Source organism: Elephantulus edwardii, unplaced genomic scaffold (genome assembly GCF_000299155.1).
Source record: "Elephantulus edwardii isolate Elephantulus edwardi_28Jun2011 unplaced genomic scaffold, EleEdw1.0 scaffold00001, whole genome shotgun sequence".
Lineage (NCBI taxonomy): Eukaryota > Metazoa > Chordata > Mammalia > Macroscelidea > Macroscelididae > Elephantulus > Elephantulus edwardii.
The window spans coordinates 35,216,153-35,227,380 of record NW_006399751.1 but is presented as its reverse complement, the minus strand read 5'-3'; positions in this window follow the sequence as shown (position 1 = coordinate 35,227,380).

Below are 11,228 nucleotides of genomic sequence, written 5' to 3'. Positions count from 1 at the left end.
GCCAACTGATTGGATAAGATCCATATTCATTCCCATAGCAAAGGAAGGTGATGCAACCAATTGTAGAAATTATCAATATAACTGGTATCATATACAAGCAAAATCCTGATGAAGATTATCCACAAATGATTGTAACAGTATATCAACAGAAAACTTCCAGAAATACAAGTTGAGTTTAGAATAGGTCATGGCCCTAGGGAAATCTTAATTAATGTTAGATGAATCTGTCTAAGAGCAGAGAATACCAAATGAATGCTTGATTATGCTTGACTGTGTGGATCACAACAAACTGCAGATAACTTTCAAAAGAATAGATATTCCATAACACCTGACTGTGCTCATGTGCATCCTATATACCTGGACTAGGAAGCAGTCATCAGAAAAGAGCAGGGAAATAATGCATGGTTCAAAATCAGTTAAGGAGTACAACAGAGATGTGTCTTGTCTCCCTAAATTTTCAATCTATATGCAGATTTGGGAGGCTGGGATTTATGAGGAGTGTGGTATTTAATACTCATCAACAATTTGAGTTATGCAGATGACACTACCTTTTTTGCTGAAAATGAGGAGGGTCTGAAGTGTTTGCTGCAGAAGGTCAAGGACTGTAGTAAAATGAATTGAAGGTGAACATCAAGAAGACAAAATATTTTTACCACAGGGCCAATTGACAAAACTATGACAGATGGAGATGAGATTGAGGTTGCTAACAGTTTCAGCTTGCTTGGTTCTACAATCAACACTCTTAGCAGGGAATCAAAAGGTGAATTTCATTGAGCAAATCTGCTTCCAAGGACCTCTCCAGAATGCTGAAGAGCAACGATATGAGTCTAGAGACTAAAGTCTGCCTAATCCAGTCCATGGTCTTTTCAATTACTTGTTATGCATCAGAGAGCTGGACAATGTCTAAATACAACAGAGGAATTGATGTCTTTGAGTTGTGTTGGAGAAGATTGTTGAAAATTCCATAGACTGATAAGAGAACAAACAAGTTTGTCTTGGAGAGGGTGAAAACAAGTTGCTCCTTAGAGGTGAAGATTTTTAAACTCTATTATATATACTTTGGAAATGTTGCCAGGAGGGACCAGTCTTTGGAGAATGACATCATGCTTGGAAAGGTGGAAGGACAGTGAAAGAAGGGGAAGACCCTGGTTGAATGGATTGACATAGTAACTGGAATGATGGGGTTAGGTGTTTCAGAGGCAGTGATACTGGCTCAGTATTGGGCAGCTATTTTGCATAAGGATCGACTCAATGGCACATAACAACAATAAAACAGTAAATTTGTTTTATTTATATTGCTATTATGCACATAGAAAACTCATAGAAATTCAGAAGAACAAACTGCAGTATGAAGAGAGTGACAAACTTAAAGTACAAAGTATAAATAACAGAACAATATTTTTATTAAATGCATCTGTACTTAAAGGATTAAATCACGACTTTTTAAATGTTGTGCTGTTGCTATTGTACTGTTGAGTTGGAACAGACTTTCCAGTGTTTTTTTCAGAACTGGTAAGTAGTATAGGAGAAGACTGCTCAACTTTCTTCTGTGGAACAGCTGGTGGATTTGAACCATCTGACTTTGGACTGGCAGTTCAACTTCTTACCATTAGGTCACAGAGCTCCCTTGATTTTTAATACCATGTAATTGAAAGTCACAGAAAAAAGACGTTGGCTTATAAAATATATACTTACACAATCAGGAAAAAAATCAGATCAGAGAATCTATTACTTAAAACTGCTTTCACATGTTATTCCTCAAAGGGTGGAACTAAGAGGAATGCAAATATAATTATGCTTGAAAATTGCTTTGGCTAAACCCCTCAATTACTTTTTAACGAAGAACAGAAAAATAGAATTACCATAGATGTTTGCAATCTAGTGTTTTTTTTATAACTAAATGTCAACATCTGCCTTTTAAAGTAGATCATTTGTAACCTAAATCTGTTGATCTTTTTTTAAAACTTTTGTTTATACATAAAACTTTGATTCATAAAAGCCTGTATATTTACAGCAACATGGTATTCCTGCCATTGTCTACAGAATAAATGGCAATAAATGGCAATAAATGGGCCTAGTGACCTGTAGGTAAGAAGGAGAGCCCTGTTTGCCTACTTCCTTTTAAAATGCCTAGGGGAAAATACCAAATTCCAGATTTTTTCAAGTAAAAAATTTTGATCAGACTACACCAAGATTATTCTTGAATGATAAATAAGTAGATAGAAAGGAAAAGAATGGGATGAGGGTATGTTTTTGTTTGGCCTTTTAAAAACAAAACAAAAACAATTACTTTATCCTCTTTAGATTGTACATTTCTGGTTGAATTAGGCTGTCTCTTTCTCTCTTGGACTAGCGCTTCTAAGCTTGATCCCAGTTTGTCTCTTAAGAGCGTTAAGGTTTTGGGCTTTACTCCCAGGTCTCTGACCCACCTTGAGTTAATTTTTGTGTATGGTGTGGGATGTGGATCCTGTTTCAGCTTTCTGCAGGTGGAAGTCCAGTTTTCCAGCACCATTTGTTGAAGAGGTTATCATGTTCCCATTTGATAGCTTTGATCTCCTTGCTGAATATCAGTTGACCATAGATAGCTCAGTCAATTTCTGGTTTCTCATTTATGTTCCATTGGTCTGTGTGCCTGTCATTCATTGTACCAGTACCATGCTTTTTTGGTTACTACTGCTGTGTAGTAGGTTTTGAGGTTAGGCAGTGCTATGCCTCCAACTTCATTTCTGTTTCTCAGAAGTATTCTTCTTATTTGGGTTTCTTGCCTCTCTGAATAAATTTTTTTATTTCCCTTTCAACCTCCTTGAAAAATTAATTTCTTATCTGAATAGAGATTGCATTGAACATGTAGACTGTTTCTGGTAGGATTGTCATTTTCACAATATTGAGTCTTCCTATACATGAACAGGGCACATTTTCCCATTTTTTTAGGTATTTTATTGTGTCTTGCAGAAATGCTCTGTAATTTTCTTTGTATAGGCAAGAGAAGGAAATAAGAGGTATCCAAATTGACAAAGAGGAGATAAGATTATCTCTTTATGCGGATGATACGACAATGTACTTGAAAAAACCTGAAGATTCAGCAAGAAAGCTACAGTGCATAGTTGACCTATTCAGCAAAATTGCAGGATACAAGATCAAAATACAAAAAATAATTTAATTTCTCTATAGTGACAAATAGAGTATAGAACTTGAGCTAAGAAAGCAATACCTATCACAATAGCTTATCACAAGATAAAATATATAGGAGTATAGGAGTAAATCTAACTAGAAAAACAAAAGGCTTATTCAAAGAAAATTATAAAATATTACTACAAGAAACAGAGAGACCTGGAGAAATGGAAGTATATCCCTTGCTCATGGATAGGAAGATTCAATATTATGAAAATTACAATCCTACCAAAGGCAATCTATGTGTTCAATGCAATCTTAATACAAATTACATTCTTTAACGAGATGAAATAGGCAATCTCCAATTTCATTTGGAATGGAAAGAGACACCAAATAAGCAAAATACTTCCTAAAAGGAGAAACAAGGTAGGAGGCATCTCCCGCTTGGATTCCAAATCCTACTACACTGCCATGGTGTTCAAAACAGCATAGTACTGATTCAATAACAGACACATAGATCAATGGAATGGGATTGAGAATCCATCTACCTATAGTCAACTGATTTTTTATAAGAAAATTAAATTAGTTAAGTAAGGAAATAACAGCCTTTTTAATAAATGTTGACAAAATTGGAAAACCATCTGCAGAAAACTCAAATAAGACCCAAACCTCAGACCATACACAAAAACCAAATCAGAGTGGATCAAGGACTATGACTAAAACCAAGGTCTATAAACTTCATCAGAGAAATGCTTGAAGTACCACAGAAGCACTAATCCACAACTTGAACTGAGCATTCTGAAAAATCTAGAACCAAGAGAGGATAAAAGAGATAGATGAAACCTTCTAAATATAAAATCCTTATGCACATCCAAAAACTTCTCCAACAGGATAAAAAGTTAAGCCACAGATCAGGAAAAAATATTTGGCAATGACATGTCTAATAAGAGACTTATATCTAGAATTTATAGAACATTAGAGCACCACAACAAGATAAAGGGAAACAATCCAATTACAAAATGGGCATAGGATATGAACAGACACTTTGCCAAAGAAGACATTCAGATGGCGAACAAACACATGAAGAAATTGTTCAAAATCCCTAGCTCTAAGAGAGATGCAAATCAAAGTAACTATGAGATATCATCTCACCCCAGTAAAAATAACAAAATTAAACAGAGCAACAAATAACAAATGTTGGCAAGGATATGGAGAAACTGGAACCCTTATTCACTGTTGGTGGTAGTATAAAATTGTGCAACCACTATGGAAGGTAGTCTGGCACTTTCTCAAAAAGTTGGAAATAGAAATACCTTTTGACCCCACAATTCCTCTACTAGGAATATACATACCCTAAAGAAGCCAGAACTGCAACCCAACCAGATATACACACACCCATGTTTATTGCTGCTATAGAGATGGAAATAATCCATGTGCCCATCAATAAAGGAATGGATAGAGACGCTGTGATATATTCACATGATGGGATATTATGCAGCACTGAAAAACAACGAACTCATGAAATATAAATGTGTGACCATGGAGAACATTATGCTGAGTGAAATATCTCAGTCACAAAAAGACAAATGCTGCATAATGCTGCTGTTGTAGAATGGGAGTTGTATGTGAGGTTGGTGGGGGGGGAGAAAAGAAGGGATAAATAATGTACATGTCATTGAAACAGACGAGAGAGAACTGTATAAAAGGAACATATGATTGTAATATTGGCATGACAAGAGTCCAGAATAAGAGTTGCATAGTAAAGTAGTTGGCTAGGGGACTGTATAACAATAAAATAACTTTTTTTTCCAAAGGAAAAAAGGGAACTTAGGGGGAGGAGGGACAGGGAGGAAACTGTACAACAATAAATGAATAGAAATCCAAGTTCTTTATAGTTGTTGTTGTTGTTATGTGCCATTGTGTCGCTTACTACTCATAGCTACCCTATGTACAACAGCCCTAAACTCTGCTCTGTCCTGTATCAATCGCACTGTCTCTGACACACCCATCCCGATTACCTCTGTCACTGAATCAATCCACCTCATAGAGGGCCTTCCCCTCCTGCACTGTCCCTCCACCTTCCCAAGCATGATGTCCCTCTCCAAGGACCGGTCTCTCCTTACAACATGACCAAAGTATATTAGACGAAACCTCAGAATCCTTGCCTCCAAGGAGCAGCCTGGTTTAACCCTCTCCAGGATGAATCTGTTTGTTTTCCTAGCAGTCCATGGTACCCTCAATACTCTTCTCCAGCACCACAGCTCAACGGCATCAATTCTCCTTCTATCTTCCCTAGTCATTGTCCAACCGTCTGAAGAAAAACAAGTGATTGTAAAGACCATGGCCTATATCAGACACACCTTAGTCTCCAGAGAGACACCATTGCTCTTCAATATTTTGGAGGCATCCCTAATAGCAGACTTTCCCATCGCAATACATCTTTTCTTTTCCTGGCTACTGCTGTCAAGAGTGTTGACTGTGGAGCTAAGCAAACAAAAGCTGTGATCTATCTCAATCTCTTCACCATCCATCCTGATGCTGCCAATTGGTCCAGTGGTGAGAATCTTAGTCTTCTTGACATTGAGCCTCAATCCATATTGAAGGCTTATAGACTTTCATTAAAAAAAAAAGAAAAACTCACTTAAGGATAAGTTCCAACTCAGTGGTACATAACATCAACAACAACATCAACAAAACTCTGGGCCCCTTTATTTATCCTGTGGAAATGATGAGTAGGTACATAATGAGGACCAGCCAAACTTTACACTAGTAACTTCAGGTTTTCTCAAATTGTTTGCTCTCAAGGCCCTTTTGCCTTCTTTGTGCATCACAGACAATGTGTATTTGTATGGGTTATTATGATGTTTACGCTATCAGAAATTAAAACTGAGAGATTTTTAACACTATTTTTAATTCATTAAAAGTAATGATACAAACTCATTATGTACTAGCATGAATGACATAGTTTATGAAAAATAGCTCTACTTTTCCAAACAACAACAAATCAGCAGCTAATAATGGTACTATTTTCTCTATTTCTGCAAATCTTTCTCCTGTCTGACTTACTGCAAGACAGATGGATTCTCATTATCTGCCTTTGCACTCTGTCTCTGGTGATGTCATATGTCATGTAGACTCTAGAACCACTGTGAACCCTAAAAGAATAGAAATTTTAAAAAATGTTCCTGAAAAGAATTTATTAGAATTTTGTAAATTATCTAGTATAAAATAAAAGTAAAAAACAGAAAACCTATTTATAGTCCATGTATCTACTTATCATCCATGATCTTTCAGTGAAATAGGACATTGCACTTTGGATGTTGCATGAACACTGTTTTATAAACAAAGAATGTGTTATAAACCAAATTGTGAAGACATTCTGGTACTGAATTTATCTTTAAGTCAAATATGAAAGTACAATGGAATTGTTCGGTATTATTAATTTCTAATATCAATCAGATTCTGATTCAAAGCACCCCCTCAATTAGAATTCTGAAGCTGTAAATTTAATGAAAGGAGACAGCTCATCTTTCTCCTATGGAATGTATTTGTCATCATTTATTGTATATAAGTTATATTTCAGTGTACTTTTTTTAAAAAAGAACATTTCCTGATATAATAAGATCTCTTTAACACAAATATACAAAAATACCACTACTCGTCTACATACTTCAAGGGATTTCTGGCTTTGTGCCACTGATATTAAAATGTCAGAGAGTCACCAAGGTGAAGTCATTTCAGCAGAACTTACAGACTAAGAAAGACTAGGACAAAGGATTTATGAAATCTTATGGGGAAAACCAATCTCCTGGGAAAACATTATGACTGCAAACATGAAGAAATTAAAGATGTTTACCAACTTCTGAAGGCTGAAATTGATGAAAACCTGCAATCAAATGCATTGACAATTGCTGGTGATTGGAGTGAGAAAGATAAATACAAAAAGGATAAATGATTGGAAAATATAGACAATAGAAACAATGTTAGAATTTGCAAGATGGAGTTTGCATGACCAACAGCTTATTAATTGCAGATACCTTTTTTTGTTCAACCACATAAATGGTGATGTCTTCACCTGATAGAATACACAGGAATCAGATTCATTGAATCCATGGAAAGACATAATGAGGAAATTCAATATCATTAGTTAGGCAAGAGATAACTATAAAAGAGATTACCAATAACTCATATGCAAGTTCAATTTGACAGGGAAAAAATATTAAACTCACAAAAGCTAAAACACAACCTCGAATATGTCTCACCTAAATTTAGAGACCATCTCAGTAGTATATTTGATGTATTGAACAATAATCACCCAAGGCCAGACAAGTCATCTGCAACAAGAACATTATATAAGTAAACAAAAGATGTTTAGAAGAGGAGAAAGAAAATATCAAAACTGATGTGAAGAGAGACCTTGACACTTGCTTTAGAATGTACAGAATCTGAGGTGAAAGGAACAAATGATGAAATAAGAGAATTAATGCTGAGATTTCAAAGAGTGACTAGAGTAGAAAAAGTAAAGAATTATAATGAAGTGTGCATCTTCCTGAAGATAGAAAACAAAGGAAACAGAATATTCCTCACTTCTCACTCTGAAAACTGAAGGGAAGTGGGAATCATACACTGGATGGCAATAGTAAAGGATGCTGTGGGAAAAAGTATTGAATGACGTAAGTAGCATCAAAAGAAATAGAAGGCATAGTTACTGTAGCGCAACCATTTCAGAAAGTAATATATGACCAAATATCTATTGTTGTTGTTGAGTGCCACAGGGTTAAGTATGACTCGTAATAAGCCTATGAATTATAGACCTGAACCTTGCCCTGTCTTTTAATTTTCTTTTGAATGTGCACCATCCTTTTTATCCCTGACACATTTGAGCTCATTGTCTCAGACACTGTGTCAATCCATCTCATTGGGAGTCTCCCTTTCCTTGACAGGTCCTCTACCTTTCTAAGAAAGATGTCCCTTTCCAAGGAGTAACCTCTCCTAACATGCTAAAAGAGAGTGAGATAAGACTTCACCATTTTTGCCTCCAAGGAACACTCTTGCACTTTTCCCAATATATGATATATCTGTTTGTTCTTTTTGCAGTCCACGGGATATTTAGCACTCGTCTGATACAGGCCATGGTTGTTGCAATCACTTGTTATGCATCAGAGATTTTGGCAATGACTAGAGGATAGAAGGAGAATTGATGCCTTTGAGCTGTGGTGTTGGAGAAGAGTATTGAGGGTGGACTGCTAAGAAAACAAACAGATTCATCCTGGAGAGGGTTAAACTGGGCTGCTCCTTGGAGGCAAGGATTCTGAGCCTTCATCTGACATACTTTGGTCATGTTGTAAGGAGAGACAGGTCCTTGGAGAAGGGACCTTGGGAGGGGTGGGTGGGACGGTGCAGGAGGGGAAGACCCTCTATGAGGTGGATTGATTCAGTGACTGGGGTAATCGGGATGGGTGTGTCGGAGACAGTGCGATTGGCACAGGACAGAGCATAGTTTAGTGCTGTTGTATATAGGGTCGCTATGAGTCACAAGCGACTCGATGGCACATAACAACAACAACAACATCTAACACTACAACTAAAATGCATACACATCAATTCCTTTCCTGTCATCCTAATTTGTTGTCCAACTCTCAGGTGTATAGCAGGTGGCTGAAAGACTGGCTTGAATTAGAAGCACCTAAGCCTTTAAATGTACATTCTTGTTCTTTAGAACTTTGGAAAGATCTCTGACATCAGAATTTGCCAGTGTTATGTGGTTCCTTATGTTCTGTCTGCTGTGACTAAGGGCACTGATTGCTGATCAAAGTAAGATGAAATTGTAAACAATTTCCATCTTTTCTCTATCATGATACTGCCTATCAGCTGGAGGTAAGGATTTTTGTCTTTTTTATGCTGAGACAAAATCCATATTGAAGACTATCCTCTTTCAATGTCTAAAGCAAACATTTCAACTCTTCACTTTCAGCCAGAAAGATCATGTCATCTTCATGACATAGGTTGGTGGTGAGTCTTTCTCTATTCCTGATGCCACTTTTCCTTCCTGTAGTCCAGCTTTTCAAATGATTTGCTCAGCATATAGATTGAATAAATATGCAGAAAGGATAGCCCTGACACAATCCTGGTGTAGTAACTAATTAACGTACAAATATCAACTTTATTTCTGAGAGGGGTGGGTTAAGGAAATGGGAAAGACAGGTGTGAAAAACAGTATAAATGAAATGTGTAATTAAACCAATATAAAAGAAAAAATTTATGTTGAATTTTTTAAAAACCAGTATTTCTACATACTTAAAAGAAAAATTGTAATAATTCCACTCAAAGATCCATCTGAAAGAATAGATTAGGTAGAGATTCATTTAAATGGTGTGAAAAAATCTTGAAAACACTATGCTAAGTGATGAAACCTCTTCTCATATACTTTGTGACTAGAATATTATTAGGAATTCCAGTCCTTGAAAAAAAAAGACACCATGTTTGGAAAGCAGTAAAAGACATGATTCTCAACAAGATGGATTGACACAGTGACTATAACATGGGCTCCTTATATCAAGGATGGTGAGGATGGCACAGAATATTGCAGGGTTAAGATCCGGTGTTCATGAGGCATAGTTAACTCATTCAATGGCATCTAACAACAACAAGAAGTGAAATAAATCAGACCCCTTAAACCCCCTCCCCCATCAAATTGTACAACCCTATGATTAACCAACATACCATCTGCCTATCCCCACCCCTCTGCTTCCACCTTGCCTTCCTTCCCCCCCCCCCTTGGATTTTCATACTCATTCTACAATAATGGTTTTATATAGTATTTGTCCTTATGGGACTGAGTTCGTTCACTCCAGTCCCTCCTAAGTTAGGTAATAATTTACAAAATCATTGTTTCTCTATGCTGATAGTAGTCTACTGTGTGAATACACCATAGTTTCTCAATCCATTTGATTGCGGTTGGACATCTGGGATGTTTCCATATTCTTGCTATGAACATTGGTGTACAAGTCTCTGTTCGTGTCTCAGGTCTCATTTTCTCAGTGTATATTTCAAGCAATGGAATAGCTGGATCATACGAAATTTCTACGTTCAGCTTTTGAGGAAACATCAAACTGCTTTCCAGAGTGGTTGGACCAAGCTTAGAAGGCCTAGTCAACAGTATAACAAGACTGCTAAAAACAGCCAGAGATGCACAATCTGAAGAGGATAAAATTGATGAATGAGATCTTCTAAATATTAAATCCCTGTGCACATTAAAAATTTTTTTCCAACAGGGAGAAAAATATTTTTTAAAGCATCCTTTTAGTCTAGGGAGATGGTATTGAGGAAAGACTCTTTATCATGTTTAAATCCTTTAACTGCTGCAAGTTGGCTTCTACCCCAGGATCCTCTGCAGAAGAACAAGCAGTCTACTCCTCTGAAAACACAGTTACAGGTCTGCTATGGGTCGATTTTGACTCAACAATATACAAAATAATGCTTGCATTAGCTGCATGTTGCTTCCTAGATCTGAACCATCCCAAGGGAAAATATATTCTGTTTTGTTTTTAACACCTTCCAATTTTCCTACATCCGTGCTCCATACATTCCATATTCCAATTATTAATTGATGTTTATAACTATTTCACCTCATGTTTAAGTATCTTCCACTCTAAGGAGTTTACCTTTAGTACTATGTCGAGGAATGTTCCTCTGAATTGTTCACAGAGTTTTCAAAAGCAGATTATTTCAGAAGTGGATGGCCAATACTTCTTCTTAGTTTGTCTTAACATTAGTGTGTCAACTATCAACAGTATTTAAAAAAGGAGTCTTAGCTGAATGGAAGACATTATTGAAAACAAGGTTATAAGAAAAAATGGATTACTAATTCAGAGGTGTCAAAAATGGAACTACAGGGGAGCTCTGGTGGCCTAGTGGCAAGAAGCTGCACTGCAATCCCAGAGGCACATGGTTTGAATCTACCAGATGCTCTGCCGGGAAAGGAGGGACAATCTCCTCCTGTACCAGTCAGATCTGATTTGATTGTACACAGACACACAAAATAATAATAAAATAAAATTTTCTTAAAAATGGGACTACAAGTGCTCATTTATATATGACAAACATTTGGAAGACAA